The following is a 24,552-nucleotide window of genomic DNA, read 5'->3' as shown; positions in this document are numbered from 1 at the left end:
CAAATAAAAAACTAAGCTCCTCGTGAGCTGGGAGCCTGCCTTGTTCATGCTGTGTTCCCAGTACCTAGTGCGGTGCATGACATGTGGTGGGTATCAGTACATAGAGATCTAATGAACAAATGAATGACACCTGGGGGAAGGGACACGACCCTTTGCCTAGGGGTGGGAGTTCGCGCTTTGCACAAGGATGGGGCCAGTGGGGCTGAAATCCAGCTGGCGCCCTGCATCAAAGTCTCGTCCTGGGGCAAAGCCTTCCTCCACTGAAAACCTGAGTCCTCTCAGCTGGGTCTGCCTCAATCCTACAAAAGGGCCATGTGTGCTAGCAGAGGTAGGGGGCTCCTGCCAAAATGTTGGGGTGGAGGCTGCAGTCCCTAGTGCTATCCCAGAGATCTTTTTATTCTTATTTTTTATTTTTACAGACAGGGTGTTGCTCTGTCACCCAGGCTAGAGTGCAGTGGAGTGATCATAGCTTGCTGCAGCCTCGAACTCCTGGGCTCCAGAAATCCTCCTGCCTCAGCCTCCCCAGTGGCTGGGACTCTAGGTGCACACCACTGCAGCCAGCTCAGAGGTCTTTCTGAAGCTCACTCTACTTTTCCTGTGGTTCTAGCCCTTTCCTTCCTGTTTGAGGCTCCCTTAGGCTATATAAGTCGCTCTGCAGCCTCTCCTCTAGAGTAAATAAACCATTCCCTCCAGGTCCTTTTCTGTCCCAACCAGTCTCTGTGACTTTATGAGCTTGACTTAACAGGAAGTTCACCTTCTGGCTTCTGTGTGTTAAATAGCATTGTCTGGACTGACAGCCCCCGCTTTGCTAAGCCTAGAACCCAGGGGAGGAAGTGGACACTCTAGTTTGAGTCTGGCCGTTAAAACAGAAGGAACATTGATCAACACAGGACCTACTTCGTTCCACAGCAGCTACACACAGTCACGACAATTTCTTACCTTTCTATGGTGGCTTATGTTTATAAACAGCTTTTCCATACTTCAATTATCAACAGGAAAGTGTCATTACCATGAGCTAAAAAGCATTTACTGAGCACCTGTTGCATGCAGAGGGTGCTGTGATAGGGAATATAGTTGTGACAAGAGAGATGATAAGTTATTTATCTCCCAAATTTAATGTTAGGTGAGAAATGTGCAGAACACTGGGTATGGTATATTTCTATTTGCATAAAAAAGGTATTATACAAGGAAACATGCTCTCACCCGGCCAACAGAAAGGTGACTGTTTCTTCAGAGGCCTCACAGGATAGTGTTATCGGTGAAACAACCACAGCACAGGGCCTGGCCTTCATAAAAAATTTTTAAAAGATGTATATATATTTTTATATGGCTTGGTGTCTTCGGGAGAATACACAAGAAACTGACTACTCTGGTTACCTTTGGGTGGCTGGGATGAAAAGAAAACTTACTTTTCATTGTATTCTTTTGTACCTTTTGAATTGTGTACCATATACCTATATGAAAACATAATAATGTATAATTAAAGCAAATGATGAGATTTTAAAATAGAGCATTGTTAAAAGCCACATAATCTGTAAAATAGAATATGTAATGTAGATATTTTTGTCTCTAAAAATATTGTGGGCTGGGCGCAGTGGCTCATGCCTGTAATCCCAGCACTTTGGGAGGCCGAGGCGGGTGGATCACAAGGTCAGGAGTTTGAGAACAGCCTGGCCAACATGGTGAAACCCCATCTCTACTAAAAATACAAAACTTAGCCGGTCGTGGTGACAGGCACCTGTAGTCCCAGCTACTCAGGAGGCTGAGGCAGGAAAATCGCTTGAACCCAGGAGACAGAGGTTGCAGTGAGGTGAGATCGCGCCACTGCACTCCAGCTCTGGGTGACAGAGCAAGACTCCGTCTCAGAAAGAAAACAAAAATGTTGTGGTTTGTGTCTTTTAGTAACTTTACTGGAGTGATTAACCAAAACAAAACATGTAGGTATTTGCTTCCTCTCTGTCTGGGCCTCTGCCTTGGCCACTTGGACTTCCTAACAGCATGGCAACTGGGTTCCAAGATAATTGTTCCAAGAGGCCTGGAAAGGAAGCTGCAGGGCTTCCTGTAATCTAGTTTCAGAAGACCTATGCGGTCATGCGCACCACATTTTATTAGTCAAGTAAGTCACTAAGGCCAGCCTAGATTTAACAGAAGGCAAATTATGTGCACCTTTCAGTCTGAAAAGTTCCAAAGAGTTTGTGTCCATCCCTAATCCACCACACACAGAAACAAAAGCAAGCATGCAAACAAACAAAACAGAGGACTAACAGTGTTGCTAGGTTTTATTTTGACAAATAGAAATATTAAAAAGCAACACCAAAAAATGTTGTCATCCCCTACCACATTGTCACATCTGTTTCTTAAAAGTAAGTACTTTTCTTCCACCAAAAAAGTAGAAAGGACATAGTTCCAGAACAAATGGCAGTTCTTTAAATAGAACAAATTTAGCTTAATGAAAAACTTGCTATGCTGTACTTATTTTTCTCATTTCAGACCAGGTAGAAAACTAGGTCATGGAGAAATTGTCCATTGGCAAACCACCAGGTGCAAGGCATGGGCACCTCTGCTGTGCAGAGCAGCAGTCCCCTACTGCTGGTTTGCATCCAGGCTCTCCATGAAACCTGTGTCCTGCTGGCTTCCGGGATTTACCTCCCTACTCAGCTCCCAGTTGCCAGGGAGGTGCCAATGGGCTTGTAGGCAGAAAGATCTGCCTGCTGTCTAGGTTTCCATGGCACCACACTGATGGGGATTTTTTTCTGGCATCGTCAGGCTTTCTGGCCCAGGTTGGGCTTCTTACACTGTGGCTTCTGCTCTGTGTAAGCCCAGAAGGCTGGGCTATTCTGGCTCTGCAGGTCTGGACAAGAATTAGTGATACCATGGGCCTGACACAATGGGAAGCCTGCCCAAGACCACCACCATCACCCGCTCTGAGCGTACCAAAATCACTGGGGGAGGCTTTCCAGCACCAGCCTCCACCTTCCTTGAATTCCTGGCACCTCTTCAGTATGAAGCCTAACAGGTCCCACTGTGGGAATGTCGTACTAGATCAACCAGCAACCTTCACTTGGTCCTCTGGGACCAAGTGTCGGGAGACCTCTAACAAGCCGTACTGTAGCTGACTGAAGTTTTACCAGTGGAAGGGAATTGCCTGCTGACAATCAGCTACTCAGATGGCTGAGGATTAATTTTCTAAGTGTGTCTGACCTAGGAACATGGCAGACATCGGGAGCAGGAGTGGGTGCCAGCCGGGGAGACTCATACCCTCTGGGTCACGTCCTCTCTGCAAAGCCTCAGCATCTTGGGGAAGCACAGTCCTACTCCACTTTCCCTAAACATTTCTAAAATTATTTTAAAATTTATTTATTTATTTATTTATTTTGAGGTGGAGTATCGCTCCATCACCCAGGCTAGAGTGCAGTGGCACAATCTTGGCTCACTGCAACCTCCACTTTCCGGGTTCAAATGATTATCCTGCCTCAGCCTCCTGGGTAGCTGGGATTACAGGCATGTACCACCACACTCAGCTAATTTCTGTATTTTTAGTAGAGATGGGGTTTCACCATATTGACCAGGCTGGTCTTGAACTCCTGATCTCAAGAGATCTGCCCATCTTGGCCTCCCAAAGTGCTAGGAGTACAGGTGTGAGCTGCTGTGCCCAGCCCATTTCTTAAATTCTTGATGCAGAGGGAGGAACTAGTGTCTACTGCTCACCCTACAACTTTTAGGTAAATAGTTGTCTCTTAGAGAAATGACCTCAAAATGGACTTTTGTTTATTAAAGGTATAATTGAATAAAAGGGCCAACTAGAAACAAGAGTTATGCATCTAGAAACCAGAGTCATGTATCTATGAGAGCATATCTCTTGGGTGTTTCCCCAACAGCCCTGATACCAGACATCAGGAAGCAGGACAGGGTCACCTTCCCCATCTAGTGATGCATCTAAGAAGCAGGTCAGCCCAAGCAAGGGCAGGCATAAAGCCCTAGATTTACAGTGAGCACAAAGAGTCACCTCAGCAGCCCACAGAGCTCATCCTCTGTTACAGTCCTAATTAGAAACATTATACATAAGGAGAGGAAACAATTTACACAGACTCCAGCATGAGCTCATGGCAGTAGCTTGTTTGTTTTCCAGCTCCAGCCGCGAGGCTATAGACACACACCTCTGAAAAAATAATGCATATGTATTTTCAAGACTGATATTTTCAGATACTCCAGAAAAACATGGCAGGAGCGATGTGCTGTAGCAAAACCATCTCCATTGTGACTCCGTCTCTCCTTCGCCTTTTACCGCCCCTGTTGTCTGTCTTGGTGTTAGGATTTTGTTAGTAACTGAATATTTCAAAAAATAATTTACAACATGTTTCTTCTTTTCTGTTCTCACATAACCTTGAGATTTAAACATTTTTCCATCTGCCTTTTGTTCCTTTCCACCGGGCAGCCCCTAGTGATGTTTCCTGTGCTTAACGGAGCAGAAATTAGCATGCATTTCTGTTTACCAGGGATGCCGCGCCTCGTGGAACAGTCACGCCGGCGTGTTACTGAGCACTTACATTCATACTACTTAACTGTTGCTAGGGGAGCCAGATAGAAAAAGACAAAGGGCATAAATCACAGCGTCTTGCTGATATTTTACCGTCAACACTCTTTCTCTTCTCTCTCATTTGGAGCAGGAGTTTTCTCTCTCTCTGTAGTCTCTTGGTCTGGAATTCCTCATCCCGGTTTCAGGAGATTCATAGAAGATGTCAACTGACCTTCTTTATAACCCACACCTTACTTATAACCCCCATATATCTCCTCCTTTTTTCTGCCCTCCTGCTCTGGTTTCCCTGTGTACTTACAACAGTTGGTGGGTAAGTTGTGGTCTGTGGTTCCACATCGCCTGGGTTCGAATCCCCACTCTAGTTGTGTGATCTTGGGTTAGTTCCTTAGCTCCTCTGAGTGGGCTTCTTCCTCTGTAAGGTGGGGGATATGCTTGTACCAGCCTCATGAGATTGTTACGAGCATTAAATGAGGCTCTGCATGTGAAGAGTCTAGTAGACAGTAGGGATTCAATAAGCCACGTTTTATTTTTGTCATCAGTAGTCTCGTGGCTGTCTTCAAGCTTGTCCAACCCATGGCCCATGGGCCACATGTGGCCCAAGACAGCTTTGAAAGCAGCCCAACACAAATTTGTAAATTTTCTTAAAGCATTGAGATGTTTTTGCAATTTTCTTTCTTAGCTCATCAGCTATCATTAGCGCTAGTATATTTTATGTGTGGTGCAAGACAATTCTTCTTCCATTGTGGCCCAGGGAAGCCAAAAGATTGGACACCCCGTGAGATCTTCTAGGCGACTGGCCCCAGTGAAATTGTGACCATGGAGGATAGTAGAGTCCCCATAGCACACACAGGAGATGTTCCACAAACTCCATATGATCAGCACCATTTTCGGGAGGCCCCATGCTGTGCCGAACATCATGAATCAGTGAGGGTTTAGGAAGCACGTCGACCTCCCAGTGTTTGGGAGTTGCTGTTTTAAGACGGCCCCATTTACCATTCTACTGCCTACATGAAGAGTGAAGACTAATCCGTGGACAGGATGCCTCTCCAGCCTAGCTGTGCTCCGCTCTCTCTTTCTCATCTACATCGAACCCTTTTCCTGTGGATTGAGATGAAAAGTCCTTGCAGGCACCACCTCGTGCTGCTGGGTCAGTCTGGACAATATTAAGTCACATCCATTAAGTTTTCCTTAAAGAAAATGTTTGAAATATTTCTTCCTTCAGTTTGATACTAAGGGTATTTTGCCACAAGACACTTCCTGATGACCCAATTTCAGGTCTCCGTTCTTTTATCTATGTGAGAATTCTCCACTTTCAGACTCTGCTTAATTTAACTCTCTCTGAAAATGTGCAAGTTCATAAAAGAAGGTAAAATAATTACCACAGTGCATACAAAGAGGTGAACATTGCTTTATATGCACAAATTGTGTGTTACCCCAAGTGGACTTTCCTGGGCCCGCCTCCTCCTTCTGTCCCACGAGCCTGGCCCAGCTCTGGCCCCCAATGAACTGCAGAGGTAGAGGGGTAAAGAAGAGCAGTTGAGTGGCTCAGATTGCTGCTTGAACTCTGGACCGAGGAGCAATCACGAGTAACCCCAGAAACTGTCCATGGCATGAAAAGAAGTTCCGTTCTTTTGTGCTGTCCTGGAACATCAGCCAGCTCTTAAGTCACGTTGCCCGGATTCATGTGCTCCTGCAATGAAAGGCCCTATTGTCAACAAGGCTGGTCAACAAGGCAAAGCAAAGTTTGCCCCATGCATTAAAACCTGGAACATCCTGACTTGTTACGTGCTGAGAAATGTGTGCTTGGTATTGTATTAAAGTAAATGGGGAGGGGCAGTGTCTTTAAAAATACCCAAAGCAAAGAAAAATAGATACTATCTGCTCAGTGTCCCAGAGTAGAGGCTTTTAAAATGACCTGAGAAATAGGTTTATTGCTTTCATTGCTTCCTTCCTTCTTCTTCCTCCTTCTCTGACATTTGCCCTCCTCTCTAAAAACTTCCCCTCATGGTGGCCCCAGGCTCCTGTCAGGAAGTCTCACTCACTGTGTGGTTGAACAAGCAAAGTGACTGTTCAAAGGATTCAGATAACATGGATGAAAAACACATGGAAAAGCTGATACTGAGTTCCATTGGGTTTGGAGTGGTTCTTGTGGGCAACGGATGCAGTGAGCTGAAACATACATTAAAAATACAAACCCTTAAGATCTGACTGGGTAAGACTTAAGCCCAGTATCTTTCAGAGATGGATGGCTAGGTGCAACACCCAGATCTTAGCTCTGCCTGAGTGTACCAGTGAACCTGCCCAGGTTTTAGTTTCCTTTTCTATAAAATGATAGCTTGGTTCTGATGATCTTCAGGCTCCCTTGGGAGGTCCTTGAGGCTTCAGCTCAAACCCTGGTTCTGCTATCTACCTCTTCTTGGTGCTGAGATTCCATAATATCCTTCAGTTACTGTGGGACTGACTTAGTAGCAGGCCTCAGAGGGAATGGAAGCCTCTACATTATCAATGCAGAAATTGAGGCAAGAGGCCAACATTATTGCACAAAACATGGCAGATGTTGGAATGAAGAAGACAGTGATACACAGGCAGCAACAGAGCCTCCTTAATCTCTGACACAAAAGAGTCTTGACTTGAAGTTCCCCAAGCCCCTTCTTTTCTCCCAGGAGCTCAATGCTTTCAAAGCGACTTCAATCTCAAGTTGGGAGATGTGGCCCAGTTCAGGGTCTGCCACAGACTCAGGCACTGTCCCTTCTCCCATCTCAGTTTCTTCACTGGCAAATGGAAGGTGTGAAATTAGATGATTTTTAAAGCCCAGCTCAGAGCTAACATCCAGAATTCCAGGAATTCCAGGAAATGCGCGCTAAAACGAAGATTCTGAAACAAGTGAAAAAACAGACTAAATACTCAGACCAACTATTTTCAGACATTGGAGCACAGGTGGCACAGGACAATGATTCCCGAATGGAAACAAGTGAGGTGAGTCCTATGATTGCCCCAGCTTGCTGCCTGGAGAGACTTTCCAGGCCATGGCACAGGGACACAGAGTACAGGTGGAGCACAGCCATATCCCTGTGTAGAGGGATGGGGCTGGGGTCCCAGGGACACTCGTGCACCTAGAACTCACAGGAGAGAATACTGGAGAGAAGAAAGCTGCACACGGAGAGAACTCTGGAGCTCTGCAGAGTGTCATCTTTGGGTCTTCAGCAAAGTATTGATCAGCACATGCATGTGAGGAAAAGAACTGAGGCCAGAAAAAGAATAACCCAAAAAAGTTAGAGGGAACAGTTCCTGGAGCTCCCACCAGTCAGAGAATAGCCCCTGTGGCCACCAGCCACAGTTGAAAACTTTCTAATTCATGGGGCACTGAGTAGAACACTCTGAGGATTGTCTCAGTAATGCAGCCCAATTCAGATTACTCTAAAGGCTTCTGTGGCCCCCTCCTAACAAGGCTCAAAAGCAAGTCTTGGCTGGCACGGTGGTGCGTGCCTGTAGTCCCAGCTACCCAGGAGTGTGAGGGCTGGGGCAGGATGATTGTTCAAGCCAGGAGTTCAAGACCAGCCTGGGCAATATAGTGAGACTCTGTATCTTTCTTTCTTTTTTTTTTTTTTAACAAAAAGGCCGGGCACGATGGCTCAATGCTGTAATCCCAGCACTTTGGGAGGCCGAGGTGGGTGAGGTCAGGAGTTCGAGACAAGCCTGACCGACATGGAGAAACCCCATCTCTACTAAAAATACAAAATTAGCTAGGAGTGGTGGCACATGCCAGTAATCCCAGCTACTCGGGAGGCTGAGGCAGGAGAATCACTTGAACCCAGGAGGCACAGGCTGTAGTGAACAGAGATCGCGCATTGCTCTCCAGCCTAGGCAACAAGAGCGAAACTCCGTCAAAAAAAACTAAAAAAAAAAAACAAGCCATGAAAGGATCAAACTGTTTTCAAGTAAATTAACTGTGTCCTGGAACAACACTCAAAAGTTTTTTTGTGGATTTGTTTGTTTTGTAAAGAATATCCAGGCTAGGCACGGTGGCTCACACCTATAATCCCAGCACTGTGGGAGACTGAGGGAGGTGGGTCACTTGAGGTCAGGAGTTTGAGACCAGCTGGCCTCAAACATGGTGAAACTCTGCTCTTCTGAAAATACAAAAATTAGCTGGGCGTGGTCAGGGGGTGCCTATAGTCCCAGCTACTCGGGAGGCTGAGGCAGGAGAATCATTTGAACCTGGGAAGTGGAGGTTATAGTGAGCCAAGACTGCGCCACTGCACTCCAGGCTGGGCGACAAAGTGAGACTCCATCTCAAAAAAATAAAAATAAAAAGAATATCCAGCACTCAGCAAGGTAAAATTCAAGCAAGAGAAACATGAAGAAAATTATACCAAGGCATATCATAATCAAATTGCTCAGTACCAGTGATAAAGAGAAAATCTTAAAATTAACCACAGGAAAAAAATTATGTTAGAAACAGGAGAACAAAGATAAGGATGGCAGCAGAGTTCATGTCAGAAGCAAAGCAAGTGAGAAGACAGAGGAACAATAATCTTTAAAGTAATCAGAGAAATATATTGTCAACCTAGAATTCTACTTTTTTTTTTTTTTTTTTGGTCTTTCACATGAAATGGCCACTAACCTAAAATTCTATACCCAGCGAAAATGTCTTTCAAAAACAAATGCAAAAGACTGTTTCAAACATACAAAAGCAAAAAAAAAAAGACCCCCCTGAGGACCTATACGATAAGAAATGTTAAGGGGTGTCCTTCAAGCAGAAGGACAATGATACCAGATAAAAATCTGGCTCTACACAAAGAATGAAGAGCTCTGGAAGTGGAACTTCAACTAAACATGCCACAAGCTATGAATGGGGACTGTTTCTGTGGAGGCTTCCAGGACCCAAGAGTGAGGACAGAGAAGTACTCTGCCTGAGCTGACACCCACCAGAGCTGAGAACCAAGGATTCCTAAGAGGTGACATATGTGGCTGTGTTACCGCCAACTCCACCTTCTACCCAGTAAGACTGGGGAGGAGGGAGAGAGAGAAGTAAGTCTAAGGGTCGGCAGAGCGCAGGACATGTGAGGAGTGGAGACTTGCTGCCCTTCCTGCGGTTATGGGTAATGGGGTGGCTGTGCTTTCTCCCTAGTAAGGTTCTAAGAAAATGATTCCACAAATATTGGGATGTAAAGTAGCTGCCCATTGGACATTTGATTAGGAAAAGGATTTTCTGGCTTGTTCATACATCATTAGCAATAGAGGAGGGTTTTGGAGAAAGAAGAAAGGGCGGAAAGAAGAGCTGCAGGGGCAGTCTGAACTCACCCAGTTGGTCAGGGCCAGAAAATGCATTTCCTGCGGTTCAAGTGGATACTACTTAGAAGGTGGCTGGATTTGTTCTATCCCTACCCCAATAGGATTCTCTCTCTATTTACCGGGGAGCTTGAGCTGAAAGAGTCCGTAGAGTGCATATTCAGTCATGGGAGTTGAGGGGCATGGAGGTGGTTGGGCCTGGATTTACCATATCCCTGCCCTGCAAGTCTCTCTAAAAGAACCCAGATGTCTTCCAGAGAAAGCTAGCATGTTGATGCCTGCCTCACAGCCAGTCCCAGTGGGTCACCACTAGAGAGAAGGCTACCGCTGCCCTGTTAGTTTACGACCCTCTGCCCTTTCTTTGTCCTACCTCTCAGCCCAGTGCACTAGAGGAACTAGTCCCCAAAAGGGAAAGCGAGAGTAGGGGAGTGTCCCAGAAATAGAACTCCCTCATTCAGGGTCCAGGTCCAAGCTTGCACTGGACTGGGGGAGGACAGTGGTGCCGGGAGATGAGGTGAGAGTAGAATCAAGTTTGGAATTGATGTTTTAAAGTGGACTGAGGGTTAATATCTGAAAACAACGGTAAAATTTTGGACCCGCCCAAGATGTAATGAAGAGATCTGCTACCCACTGGAAAAGGTTGAGCACATTTGAAAGGGTTTCAGAAAATGAAAAAGCGTTTTCTGTCTTTAAGAAAACAAACAGAAAAACAAAACAAAAGAACAAAAAATACTGTCTTTCCCCAACAGGCACAATTACATTTGTAAAGATGGTTCCCAGCAGATGGTGAGGTGCTAATGAGTCCGGTGAGGCGCTCAGGAGAAAACTCACCTTCACCACCTTGCTCCTGGTGACTCCCAGCACACCTGGTCCAGCCTTTCCTCTGCAGCTGTTCTTTAGTGTATGGCTTGTCCGCCTGGAAGGAAAACTGGAGAAGGTGAGCTGATCCAGGGAGCAAAGGCTTCATGTGCCCTCTGGCCTTTTTCAGCAGGGTTAGCGGGGTGGGGCCCTAGGCCCACTCTCAGGTTTGGGGCCATCACTAGGTCCTGGCAGCTGCAGTCCAGCCTGGCCCACAGGAGGCCACAGGTGGTGGCTAGGCCTGAGGAGAAAGTGGAATGTGGGTACCCCACATGGCTCTCCCGGGAAGGGCCCTTGGCAACATCCGCAGCAGCTGGGCTCCACCCCAGTTGCAGCCTTGACATTTGGTTATTTTCTATTCTTTTTACTCTTCAAATAATACATGTTCTTTATAGAATCAGTTAGAATACACAAATAAGCAAATAATAAACAAATACCTCTCATAATCTCAGCACCAAACAGCCACTGTTAATAACACTTTTGTGAATTTCCTCTGCGATTGGGTGAGTGTATGAAATATATATCTATATATATACACACACACACACAAGCAAAATGGATTAATATTCTATACACATACGTGGGACATTTATATTGTTTACAACTTTCTGTTATCCTAAATAAGGTGTGATGAACACCTTTACTCATAATTTTTTGTGCATATACCTTATAATTCCTTTGAATAACTTCCCAAAAGGAAGCTATGCCAGGGAAGTTGTTTTTAAAGTCTAGTAGCTGAATTTCTAGCAAGTACTGGTGGAGGAGGAGGACCTGGAGAAGGGGGTAGGGGCATGGGGGGAGCTGGGCCTCAGGGGAGGCTGGGGAAGCTGCCCCTTTCCTTTGCCTCCTTCGGTTTCCCTATTTAATCCTTCCCTCCTTCCTCAGGCTTCTCTTCCCCTGGTCTTCTCTCTCATCCTTTAATTCCTTCACCCTTTGCCCCTTCTGCCATTTCAACTCCGGATTTTTCCTCCAGTGCTCAAACCTCATTCTGTTCCAGGGATTTGAATGTCCCTCACTGCTTGGTCTGCCTTCCTACCCCCGTCCCCACCAGGTTCCCTGTGGAGACCACGTGGTGGCAGCATGGGCCTCCTGCCCTCTCAGGTTTGCGACCTGCAGGGAAGAGGGAGGTTCTTTTCTAGTGGCTCCCGCAATGTCCTAGGGACTCTCTGATTGGCTTGGCGTAGATCACACGCCCACCTCTGAACCAATGACTATGCCCGATGTTCACCGCGGCCTCATCTGGGCCACCTGCTGGAGCCCTGGAGTTGGGGTGAAGCCTCACCGAGCCCACAGGAACTAAAAGTGGGGCAGAGGAGCGTCCTTGGATGAAGGTCAAGCTCTGTTCTGGGAATAGTGGAAATATCCTTGGGACATTAATCTCCCATAGACAGTGAAACACTCCTTGCCTATGGGAGGATATGATAAACGTGAAGATTTTGCTTTTAAATGTAAGAATTGTCAGTGTCATACCTAAGAAATGATGGAAAATAATATTAAATATTTAAGAGTGTTAAAATAGATAAACTGCAAACGTGTGTTCCCAGGACACAAATCTGAAGGGCATGCATTAACTAATAGACGGGTTATTTTTCTTTAAAGAAAAATCCCTCATGTGTCTTATATATACAAAAGGGATTCATAAGGAAGGACTACCTAGTCTCCCTTTTCACCCCAGATTTACAGTGTTAAAAATAATTTTACGGCCGGGCATGGTGGCTCACACCTGTAATCCCAGCACTTTGGGAGGCCGAGGCGGGAGGATCACTTGAGGTCAGGAGTTTGAGACCAGCCCGGCCAACATGGTGAATCCCCATTTCTACTAAAAATGCAAAAATTAACTGGGCTTGGTGGAGCACGCCTGTAATCCCAGCTACTCAGGAGGCTGAGGCAGGAGAATCACTTGAAACTGGGAGGCAGAGGTTGCAGTGAGCCAAGATTGTGCCACTGCACTCCAGCATGGGCGACAGAGTGAGTGGGACTCCATCTCAAAAAAATAAAATAAATAGATAAATAAATAAATAAGTAAATAAGTTTACTATTAACTGAAAATCTTTTCAGTACCAGATCCTGAGTTAGGCTCTTGATGTGTTGTTATTTTTAATCCTTACAACAACTCTACAGAGCAATCTTAGTACTCTTCATTTACAAAGGAGGAAAAAGAGGCTGAGAGATTATATAACCTTCCAACAGTGACAGCACTAGTAATACCCACCAAGTGGTCAAGCCCAGGTTGTATGTACCAGAATGCCCTTCTTGGCTAAGAAAACCTAAAATTCCCTAACTTGTGTTTGGCTGAATTTCTGAGGGCTTTGAGTGCCCACAGTGCTCCTGCTGCTTCAAAAGCTGCAGCTTCAGCTGCTTTTGAACATCTTAGTGACTGCAGGGACAGAAATAGCACTAAGTGGAAAAAGGATCCAAAAGAAGAATCTAAAACTTCAGCTATTATATAGACACAAAGATATACTACTTAGGTCTTTCCAAATGGACGAAAGGATGCCACACCTAGGTTTTCCAAAGAATTCCTTCCTTTTGGTATGGCTGAACTGGTGAGGATTCTTAAGGAAGGACTACCTAGTCTCCCTTTTCACCCCAAATTTACAGTGTTAAAAATAATTTTACGGCCAGGCATGGTGGCTCACACCTGTAATCCCAGCACTTTGGGATGCCGAGGCGGGAGGATCACTTGAGGTCAGGAGTCTGAGACCAGCCTGGCCAACATGGTGGGGGCTTCTTAAAAGCATTCTGATGCCATCTCCTGGTAAAGCCAAGGGCTTGGGAACTGAAATGTACAAGAAATGAACATGCAGTGAAACACCTGAGAGTCTATCCTCTTTGTGCCTCCCGTCATTTCTGTAGGCTGAAGTTTCCATTTAATTTTTGCATCACATCTTTAGCACTATTGGACATCCTGGAAATCTCATTCACAAGATTTCAAGTTTGAAGTGATAGTGTTCGCTATCAGAGCCCCTTTTATGTCAAAGAAATTAGAAGCAGGAAGGTTGATGCATTCCCCCACAGGTGAGTCACCAAGAAAATGTTTGAGTCTTCAAAAGGCGATGGTTCCACTCTTAGCTGGTGAATTCCATGAGCATACAAAGCTCTGTTTGTAACCCTGTCAGATAAGAAGAATCTGGGGCGTGTTTTTTATTTGGTACAGGAAATAGGAGGTGGATGATTCCAGTTTGTGGAATTTGACAGTCTTCTGTTCAGTCAGTATCTCTTATTTTGTTACGCTTATTTTAACAGAAAGAAAAGAGGTCTTTTAGAATAATATGAAACTCACACTCTGCATGGGGACAGGTAAGGAGGGAAGCGTGGGATGTGTGCAGAGAAAAAGCAGCATGTCTGTTTGCAGCAAAGGAAATGTGGCATGGGGGTGGAGGGACAGGGCCACCTCAGGGAGCATTGAGAGCTCAGCTATGGGGTTCAGGCTTTCTTCTCAAAGTAGTGGGAGTTAATGAAGGTTTTTGACTAGTTGTATCAGAATTGTGTTTTCTGTCTGTTTATTTGAGACAGAGTCTCTCTCAGTTGCCCAGGCTGGAGTGTGGTGGTACGATCTCAGCTTCCTGGGCTCATGCCATCCATCCTCCCACCCCAGCCTCCTGAGTAGCTGGAGTCACAGGTGCATGCCACCAAGCCTGGCTTATTTTTGTGTGTGTATATATAGATTTGTAGAAAAGGGGGTTTCTCCATGTTGCCCAGGCTGGTCTCGAGCTCATGGGCTCAAGTGATTCATCCACCTCAGCCTCCCGAAGTGCTGGGATTGTAGGCGTGAGCCACCGTGCCTGGCCAGAACTGTGTTTTAGGGAGAATAATTTATTCACAATATAGGAAATAGAACAGAAACAGAGGGTGGAGGGAGGCAAGCCTGTGAGATGTCTACTATAGAGTCCCAGGCTGACACTGGAAGGCAGGCGTTAGCATCAAGGGTCGGAATGGAAAAGACGTCAGGAGGGAGAAGCTACTGTAGAGATGGAAGTTACAGGTCACAGTGGATAACGAAGGAAAAGATGGTGCTGCATTGGGTGATTGCATGGCTGGTGGTGCTGTGTACAGATTGGGACGAACACGGAGGAAGCACAAGTGTTGAAAGAGGGGATCATGAGTCCACTTGTGAACATACTGAGTTTGAGGTGTCAGTAGGACATCTGTGTAGGGATGTGAAGAAGACAGTTGGAAATACGAGTGTGGATACAGAGACAAGTCCAAGCTTCAGTGGGACTCAGATAAGTCCAGGCAGATGAGGAGGAAGGGGGTTAGAGAAATGGTAGAGAAAGGGGGCTAGAGAAATAGTAGAGAAAGGAGAGAACAGAGATCTGGGAAGCTGAGGGAGGAGTTTTAAGAAAAAGGTGGGCCAGGCGCGGTGGCTGTAATCTCAACACTTTGGGAGACCAAGGCAGGAGGATCACTTGAAGCCAGGAGTTCAAGACCAGCCTGAGCAAGATACTGAGTCCCCATTTCTACAAAAAAAAAAAAAAAAAAAAAAGTTAGCTGGGGCGGTGGTGTGCGCCTGTAGTCCCAGCTACTCAGGAGACTGAGGCAAGAGGTTTGCTTGAGCCCAGGAGGTCAAGGCTGCAGTGAGCCATCACACCACTGCACTCCAGCTTGGGTGACAGAATGAGACTTTGTCTCAGGTAAAAAAAAAAAAAAAAAAAGTGGTGTGGTTAGCAGTATCTGATTTGGTAGAGGGCTGAGAAGGTTGAGGATAGACGCTGGTAGACTTTGGCTTTTACCCTCATCCCTGTCCAGTAAGAGTTCTCAAATTGCAAAGCATTTAAAAGTGAGTGGGAATCATTAAGGGAACCACACATTTCAAAATGATTAAAATGGAAAATTTTATGTTATATTTTGCTACAAAAGAGTAAATGAGAGAAAAACGTTAACATCTAAAAAAATCATATTGTTCTCTACATGTTTCTCTCTGCTTGAAACATTATAATAAGTTGCCTTGAAAAGTAAGTGGTAGGTCAAAAACAGAAGTATTGATACAAACCACACTTTGGAGAAATGTGGTAGCTAAGTGAAGGAGGGAAAGCATGAGTGACTCAGTTTAATGGGTAACAAGAAAGAAAGAACTTGTTTTTTGTTTGTTTTGATGAAGCAACTTGTTTATCTTTCTGGGGGCCATCACTTACCCACCACAGGCCCCCCATCTTTGTTTCCACGTTCATTGTGGAGTCTCACACTCAACCTGGAAACAATTCAACCTGGAAACAACACGGTGAAGGTGAGAATGAAGATGGGGGCCAGGTGGTGGGTAAGTGATGACCCCCAAAAAGATACATCCACATCCTAGCTCCTGGAACTGTGGATGTGACCTTATTTAAAAAGAGGATCTTTGCAGAGGTAATTCATAAGGATCTTAAGATGAGATCATCTGGATTATCCAGGTAGGTCCTGAATCCAATGACAAGTGTCCGTATAAAGGGCAGAAAAGGAGAAGACAGAGAGAATAGGAGGAGCCCATGTGAAGATAAAGGCAGAGTTGACAGCAATGCAGCCACAAGCCGAGGAACACTGGGTATCACCAAAAGCTGGGACAGGAAGCATTCTCCCCTAGAGCCTTTGGAGGGAGCATGGCACAGCTGACACCTTGATTTCAGACCTCTGCCCTCTCAGAACCGTGGGAGAGTGTATTTCTGTGGTCTGCAGCCACCATTATTTGTTGTGGTGATTTGTGAAAGCAGCCCTAGGAATCTAAGAGGGGTGGGGAGCTTGGCCCCAGTCTGGGGTCCTGAGCAGTAGGGCTGTGTCTCAGGCTTCTCATCTTCCGTGCCCCACCCGGGGCCAACACAATCAGTTATTATGAGTTTATTCACTTTGGGCTCAAATTCACAAGATAGTATTTCACTCGAAGTGATAACTTTGTCTTCATTTTTTTCCTTTCTCATTCCCAGTGGATTTTAGAAAATCAAGAAATATTTTATTTCTTTTTTAAATTTTTTTTCTCACACTTTTACCCCAGAGGATAGACAGTCAACAAATATTTTAGTACTGATATCTTTCTCTTTCACTTCAATTTTTAAAGCTGGAACACTGGCGCCAGCGGGGCCCAGGGCTTGAGCATTGAGAGCTCAGCTATGGAGTTTAGGCTTTCTTCTCAAAGTAGTGAGAGTTGCTCCTCCCTGGAGTCCCACTCCTGCCCTGGCACACAGACCAGGTGACGGGGGGCCTGTGACCGAGCAGGGCAGCACGTGGCAAAGGGCAGGGGGCCAGGGAGGCCTCCCTCTGATAACTGCTATGCATTCGAGCTGCTGATGGGAATGTCCCAACCCTTCTGAGGGTCATGAGGTGTCAGCGCTCAGCAAGCAGGGGGACTGGACTGTGCAGGAGACCTTAGGGCCAGGCACCTGAGGAATGGTGATCCCTGTCTTCCCCCTGACTCTGCCTGGGTGGAGCTAGGTGCTGCTCTGGCTGAGATCCTCCTCCAAGCCAGACCTGAGGTTCTATTTTTGAGAACCAAAGGAGGATAGGGATCTTGGTCTAGGGAGAGCTGACATAGTTGCCCTCCCTCCTGTGCCCGGGAAACATTTTTCCTGGGGGACTTTCAAGGTATAAAGACCTCCAGGAGCCGCTCCAGTCCTCTTGTGTGCTGCTGTCTGGCAGCCCTAGGAGTGACTGCTGGGCAGGGTGGCCCTGGGAGAGACTGACTGCCGGGCAGGGTGGCCCTGGGAGAGACTGCAGCAGGGTTCTGCGCTGCCAGCACTGTCACCTCCCAGCCACCCAGACCCAGCCTCACTGGTCCTGGTGCCTGCCTTCCTCTTCCATCTTCCCTGGGCCAGCGAGGCACCGAGTCCTTTGCTTCTTTCTCGCTTCAAGCACCTCTGCCCTTCTTTCTCGAGCTGGCTTGTCCAGGAGTCCTTATCTGGAACCTCTGGTCTTTGTACCTCCTGGCCTGCCCTCAGCTGCTCCATTGTCTGGGTCCCAGTGCTTGCCCACCGTATTCAGGGGACATCCCAGACTCCTTGGCCACCACCCAGACCATTCTGTATTCTGCTCCCACTAACAGCTCCCAGTCTCTGCATGAACCTCCCACTCTGACCACACTGCACTATTGTTTCCTGGACACACGGCGCGCACTCCTGCCTCCACACTCCTGCTTCCTCCTCCTGGAATACCCTCTCTACTGACCTACCACCACTCCTTTAAGAGCGAGCTTTCCTCCCTCCATAAAGCCACTTCCATGTGCTCCAGGCCACAGAGTTCTCTCTCCCAGGACAGTTTCCTTCCTGTACAATAGTATTGCCTCTGGAGCTTCCTCACCTTCCACCTGGTGCTGCTACATTTCCACGTGTGTGTGTATGCTCTCATTCATTCATTCTTTCTAACATTTGTTCCGAAAAAAACACATCATGTGCTTATTATGCATCAGGCTCTAGAATATAAAGATGAGTAAAACCTGGTCCCTGAATTCTAGAGGTCTCCAGGTGTGGTGTGTGTGCTGTGTGCCTCCCTCTGGCTCTTCCAGATCCAGCCTCTGCTCTGCTCATGCCCTGGGCAAAATGGCCCAAAGCCAAAACAAGCAAACTGGCTCCCCTATAACCAAACCAGACAGCTTGGGGCCTGGCAGTGCCAGGGGAGAGCTGGCATGAGCAGGGCAGAGGCTGACTCATATGGTGCCATCCACAGGCCCCATTGCCCTCTGGCTTCTGGTGGGCTGTGGCTGGGCAGCCCCCCAGGAGAGCAGAAGTTGAAGCTGCAGGGGCTGGATTCCCCTGCCCCTCGCTGTGGGGTCGTCCTGTCGGCTGTGTCACGATTCCTGTTAGTTCCCACTCTGCTGTCTCTGGATCTAGTGACTGTTCCCTTCACCCTCAGGCCAGGGGTGCTGCCCTCGCCCCAGCCCCCAGCCCTATACCCTGCTCACACCTTTGCAAATAGTGTCTTTCCTAAACTCTCCCAAGTGTCTATGTGTGCCATTTCCTTTCTGCCCAGCACCTGAGTGAAAGCGTTTTGAAACCAGGGAGAAGCTGGAGGACAGAGGCACATAAGGTGCCGAGGACAGGAGAGACTGCACACACTTCGTAGCTTCCACACAACCAGAGTCCAGTGCACAGAGGGCATGCTCATGTCTGCAAAAGAAACTTCCACTCCTCTGAATTCAACCCATATCCCACTCTACTGCCCACGTGGATCATTTTATCATTGCAGGATGACCAAAGTCATTAAAAATTTGTAAAACGCCTGCTTTAGTGAAGAGCTTCTGGCGAAGGCCTTTGAATCTGTGCCCCTGAGGGCTCCAGGGCGGGACTCCAACTGGTAGTGTAAGACGTGATGTCCTGATGTGGGTGGCAGTTGCTAGAACAGGGACTGTTTCATTTCATTAGCAGTGAAGTGTGCTGTCAGCCGTCAGTGTTAGCCACGGGACAAGATGCAACCTAATCTGACTCTGAAACATCCTGTCCTAGCCACCACTGAGCTCTTCCCCCTTAGGAGGTCGCCAGAAGAGTGTTGATTGGACAAGGAGAGAGAGCCCTCTTGAAGAAGAATGGTGCTAAAGTCAACCTGAAGCCTTCTGAAAATTCAGCGGCCCTAGAACGGTCCCAAATGCTATTTACTGCAAAGCAGAACTCTGTATCCAGAGGGATTGTCCTGGACTCCACTCAAGAGGTTTAGCTTTTAAAAAGCCTAAAGGATCCCTGGCTTATCTGTTGGGTGAGCGTAAGAGTCAGATCCCAAAGGATTACATGATATGATGGATGCTTCAGCTGCTTCACAGGAATGTAACAGAAATATAAGATTTCTCAGCTGAAGCAGAGTGTCTAAGAGACAAAACTTTTTAAAACCCCACTAATGTACAACCTCAAGCCACAACTGGATTCAATTACTGCGTGGAAAGAAAGGCATTTTCTTATAAAGTCACTCTGTGTCCGTGCCTGGCTGCAAGCTGGGTCAGCCATGACAAAGACAAGCCTGTGTGTTGTTTTTGGTTGTTTTTCCTTTCAAGCTCTTCCCCTGGCACTGCCAGGCCCCAGGCTGTTTGGATCGGTTGTGTGGAGGCCAGTTTACTTGTTTTGGCTTTCAGCCTTTCTGTTCAGCATTGATGATAGAAGAGTGGGCCTGTGTCCTGCATGGCCAGTGATGGGCTATCAGCATGGCTGGGTGGTGGCACCATGCCCAGGTGCCCCTTAGGAGGCACACAGCGTTTAGGAGGCACACAGTGGTGTTTAGGAGGCACACGGTGTTTAGGAGGCACACGGTGGTGTTTAGGAGGCACACGGTGGTGTTTAGGAGGCACACGGTGTTTAGGAGGCACACGGTGTTTAGGAGGCACACGGTGGTGTTTAGGAGGCACACGGTGTTTAGGGGGCACACAGTTTGTGAGGAAGGTGAACATTCCATGGAAGGAGCCCGGCAGAGATTGTAGGGGACTCGAGATGGGTCTGGGCACACGTGGGTTTGGGTGTTGCCATTCTTAAATATTAATACAAGTACCTAACATGTGGAGTGCTTACTCTCTCTAGGCCCTGTCCTAAAAGCTTTACATGTATTACTTCATTTAAGCCTCCCAACAATTCTGTGAAGCAAATGTTACTATTATACCCACTTTACAGATGAGGAAATTGAGGAACAGAAGGGTACAGAGTTTGCCCAAGGTCACACAGTAAGTAACTGAGGGCCCACGTGCTTGATCACTCCATTGTCAAAGAGTATGGTACAGAAACTTTAAAACCATGACATGTGCATTTATGCAGTCACTAAATATTTTTACAGTGTTCTTTATTCATTATTTTCCTTAACATAGCATATTATATTAATACCTGAAAGGCATATTTGTATTGTTGTATAACATTTGAAATCACAAGAATGGAAAGACCCATTTGGTCCAGTCTGCCTTGGGGAAGATAAGAACATATGTACAGAAAGACCTAGCCAGTGCAATAAGGCAAGAGAAAGAAATAAAAGGCAACCACATAGGAAAGCAAATGAAACTATCTCTCTTGCTGACTATATGATTCTATACTTAGAAAACCCTAAAGACTCTGCCAAGAGGCTACTAGAACTAATCAATGATTCTAGTATGATTTCAGGATACAAAATTAATGTATAAAAATCAGTAGTATTTCTATACACTAAAATATCTAGACTGAGAATCAAATAAAAAACACTGTCCTATTTACAATAGCCATGAACAAAATGAAATACCTAGGAATACAGCTAACCAAGGAGGTGAAAGATCTCTACAAGGAGAACTACAAAACGCTGCTGAAACAACTCAGAGATGACACCACTAAATGGAAAAACATTCCATGCGAATAGGTTGGAAGAATCAGTATCATTAAAATACCACTACTGCCCAAAACAATTTACAGATTCAAAGCTATTCCTATCAAACTACCATGTTATTCTTCACAGAGTTAGAAAAAACTATTCTAAAATTCGTATGGAACCCAAATAGCCAAAGCAATCCTAAGTAAAAAGAACAAAGCCAGAGGCATTACTCTACCTGACTTCAAACTATACCAAAAGGCTAGAGTAACCAAAACAGCAGGATACCAGTACAAAAACAGACACATAGACCAATGGAACACAATAGAAAGCTCAGAAACAAAGCTGTACCCCTACAACCATCTGATGAACAAGGCTGACCAAAAAAAAAAAAAAGGAATAAAGGACTTTCTATTCAATAAATGATGCTGGGATAGCTGGCTAGCCATATGCAGAAGAATAAAACTAGACCCTTACCTTTCACCATAAACAAAAGTTATCTCAAGATAGATTAAATATAAGACCTCAAGTTATAAAAATCCTAGAAGAAAACCTAGAAAATACCCTTCTCAACACTGACCTTGGCAAAGAATTTTTGGCTAAGCCCTTAAAAGCAATTGCAACAAAAAACAAAAATTGGCAAGTGGGACCTAATGAAATGAAAGAGCTTCTGCACAGCAAAAGAAACCATCAACAGAGTAAGCAGACAACCTACAGAATGGGTTGCAAAATATTCTCAGACTATGCATCTGACAAAGGTCTAATATTCAGAATCTATAAAGAACTTAACAAGTAAAAACCAAATAACTCCATTAAAAATGGGCAAAGTACATGAACAGATACTTCTCAAAAGACATACAAGCAGCCAAGAAATATATGAAAAAAGTTCATCATCACTGATCATCAGAGAAATGCAAATCAAAACCACAATGAAATAACATCTCATAACAGTCAGAATGGCTAATACTAAGCAGTAAAAAACAACAGATGTTGGTGAGGCTGTAGAGAAAAGAGAGTGCTTATACAGTGTTGATGAGAATGTAAACTAGTTCAGCCACTGTGGAAAGCAGTTTGGAGATTTCTCAAAGAACTTAAAACAGAGCTACCATTTGACCCAGTGATCCCATTATTGGGTATCTACCCAAAGGAAAATAGATCATTATACCGAAAAGACACATGCACCTGTATGTTCATCACAGCAAAGACATGGAAACAACATAGGTGCCCATCAGAAGCGGATTGGATAAAGAAAATGTGGTGCATATACACCATGGAATACTATACTGCCATAAAAAAGAATGAACCATGTCCTTTGCAGCAACATGGGTGGAGCTGGAGGCCGTAATCCTAAATGAATTAATGCTGGAACAGAAAACCAAATACCCATGTCCTCACTTACAAGTGGGAGCTAAACATTGAGCACACATGGTCGTAAACATGCAGACAACAGACACTGTGGACTACTAGAGGGAGGAGTGAAGAAGCAAGATGTGGGTTGAAAAACTACCTATTGAGCACTATGCTCACTAACTAGGTGCAATGTGCCCATGTAACAAACTGGAACGTGTACCCCCTGCATCTAAAATAATGGTTGATATTTTTAAAAAACAATATATATAATCTTACATATATTCTATGTAAAATATATATATTTTCGGGCCTGGCACATGATAGTAATGACTCATATGGAAAGCCAGCAAGCTTTCATAAGATATTGCACACAAGGAAAGTTAAGAACCAGCTTGCTGGGCTGTCTGATCACCAACTCAGGCTTTCTGCATGAGCTTGGCTTTCTGATAGGAAAATCCAGGGCTCTGAGCCTGGAATGAACATATGCATGGCCCAAGCTCCAGCAGCAGCTTAATTCACTGTGACAGTTATCAGTTAGTTGCCTCCCAGCTCCAAAGTCGCCCTTCATTACTCGCTCTGTGAGAATGGTGAGGGTTAGGCTTTGTCAGTGTGGAGTCCTGGAGGGACATTGTGAGAGAAAATGGTTGCTCTTCCTAGTTCCAGGGGGCTTGCTGTCTCAGGCTTTTGCAGCCTGCACAGCTTTCTCTGCAGCCCCAGGCAGCCAGCAGCCTGAGATGCCTTCCTGTGGACAGCTTCCCTGGGCACCTGCCTGTGAATGACCTCTGCCAGATCCCCCTCAGAAAGCTTTGCAGTAGGGTGCAAAAAATGGGGTATTGCCCCTTGGATGGCTTCCTTGGAACCCGCTTGGGCATCTTTGCAGTGGATGCCTTCCTCAGCACTCCAGAGACAGGTTTCTGGAGAGCCTCAGCAGTGAGGCCCCTCATGAACTTTTCCCCCATCCTGAAAGCCCTGGCCAGACCCTCTCCCATGAGGCCTGGATCTCAGCTCTTCCTTCAGTGCTCTGTCTCAGTCCTAGCGGAGAAAGCTGCTGTCTGTATCTGCTATTCCTATATTCTTTAGAGCTCTCTTTACCAGTTACTAGCCAATCTTTCACCACTCCAATCGCCTGTTACTAATTTGTTATAGTTAACTTTTCTTGTAGAAATTACTGATTTGTCTCCTGATCAGAGTTTAGTACATTCACCATATTTTTTCAGTCCACCATTTAAAATAAAAATGTAGCTCCCTACATGAAAAAACCTGCAAGAATCATGGAAGCAACAAAAACAATGTGAAAACACTTTCACCGTTAATTTACTAAGTTAGAAGTTTCCATATTCTCTTTCAGTTCTTGGCTCTCTGATTTTTCCGTATTTGTAACCTGCGTGCATAACTGAGTCTGCACTCTAAGTTTATGAGTTGACCTTAGTTTACGTAAGCAGTCTGACAGCCCGATAGTCCCCAAGTAGCCACTGGTCACATAGTCCTTGCATTTGTGATCAGGCATGGCAACACAATATTCCATTTTCTTCCCGTGCTGAAATTTGCTAAGCTAGTTCCTGATTGTTGCATACATGGGTTGGTTCATGCTTTTCCATATTACAAAAAGCACAGATCAAAATATTTTTGTTTAAGTTGCATCAACCCCACCTAATTTTTCGTCTTGTTTCTTCCTTTCTCGGTTCTCTAACAGCTGGGCTCACATATTTTCCCACTGGTAGACAAGAGATTATAGGAAAAGGGGTGAGGAATCCAGAGAGAATGTCTGCTTAAGAAGGAGGGTGGAGATTTCTTACTGAACTAAAGGCTTCAAGAATCGGCAAATACCTGCTCAGTAAGTATCTCCTGCCAGGAAAAGAACCAGTCTCAGAGGTGGAAGCAGAGAGGAATCACTGGTTGGAGAGGAGGAATTTAGAGTCGGGAAGCAAGGTCATTCTGGAGATCAAGACTGTCTTTTCTTGAGTCTCTCATAGTGTAACCTGTGACTAATGCATTAGTCATACTGAGCACGTGGAAACTACACAATATACACTAGAAAAACATTTTAGTTCTCAAGAATAGCCTCAAAATCAGACAATGCCTGAAGTAATTGAGAGTGGGAAGCACATTGTACGAGTGATTACTGCTCTCTGACATTTTAAACCACCCATAACTCAATTGTTTCCTGAATTCCCAGAGAGTCAGGGAACATGAAAAAACCTTCTTTGTCACTCAGTGGAGTAAATGTTAACCTCATACTTAAATCTTTTTCTTTTTCACATAAAAGTGTTCCTGGTATGAAGCCCAGAAAGAAGCTTAAGCATAGCACC

At 45.6% G+C, this 24,552-nt stretch overlaps 1 long non-coding RNA gene across 1 annotated transcript; it reads right to left on the bottom strand.

Annotated features, from left to right (window-relative positions):
- Positions 1-2,026: 2,026 nt before the first annotated feature.
- Positions 2,027-24,194, bottom strand: LOC103240587 (uncharacterized). The gene is made up of 3 exons (XR_500046.3): positions 24,071-24,194; positions 10,661-10,745; positions 2,027-6,227 (listed from the first exon to the last, which is right to left on the bottom strand). It is a non-coding gene; the product is annotated as an uncharacterized lncRNA (long non-coding RNA).
- Between the last annotated feature and the right edge of the window lie 358 nt (positions 24,195-24,552).

The sequence above is a fragment of the Chlorocebus sabaeus genome, chromosome 13, assembly GCF_047675955.1.
Source record: "Chlorocebus sabaeus isolate Y175 chromosome 13, mChlSab1.0.hap1, whole genome shotgun sequence".
NCBI classification, from domain to species: Eukaryota; Metazoa; Chordata; class Mammalia; order Primates; family Cercopithecidae; genus Chlorocebus; species Chlorocebus sabaeus.
The sequence above is the reverse complement of the archived record's forward strand: the minus strand, read 5'-3'. Positions and strand labels throughout refer to the sequence as shown.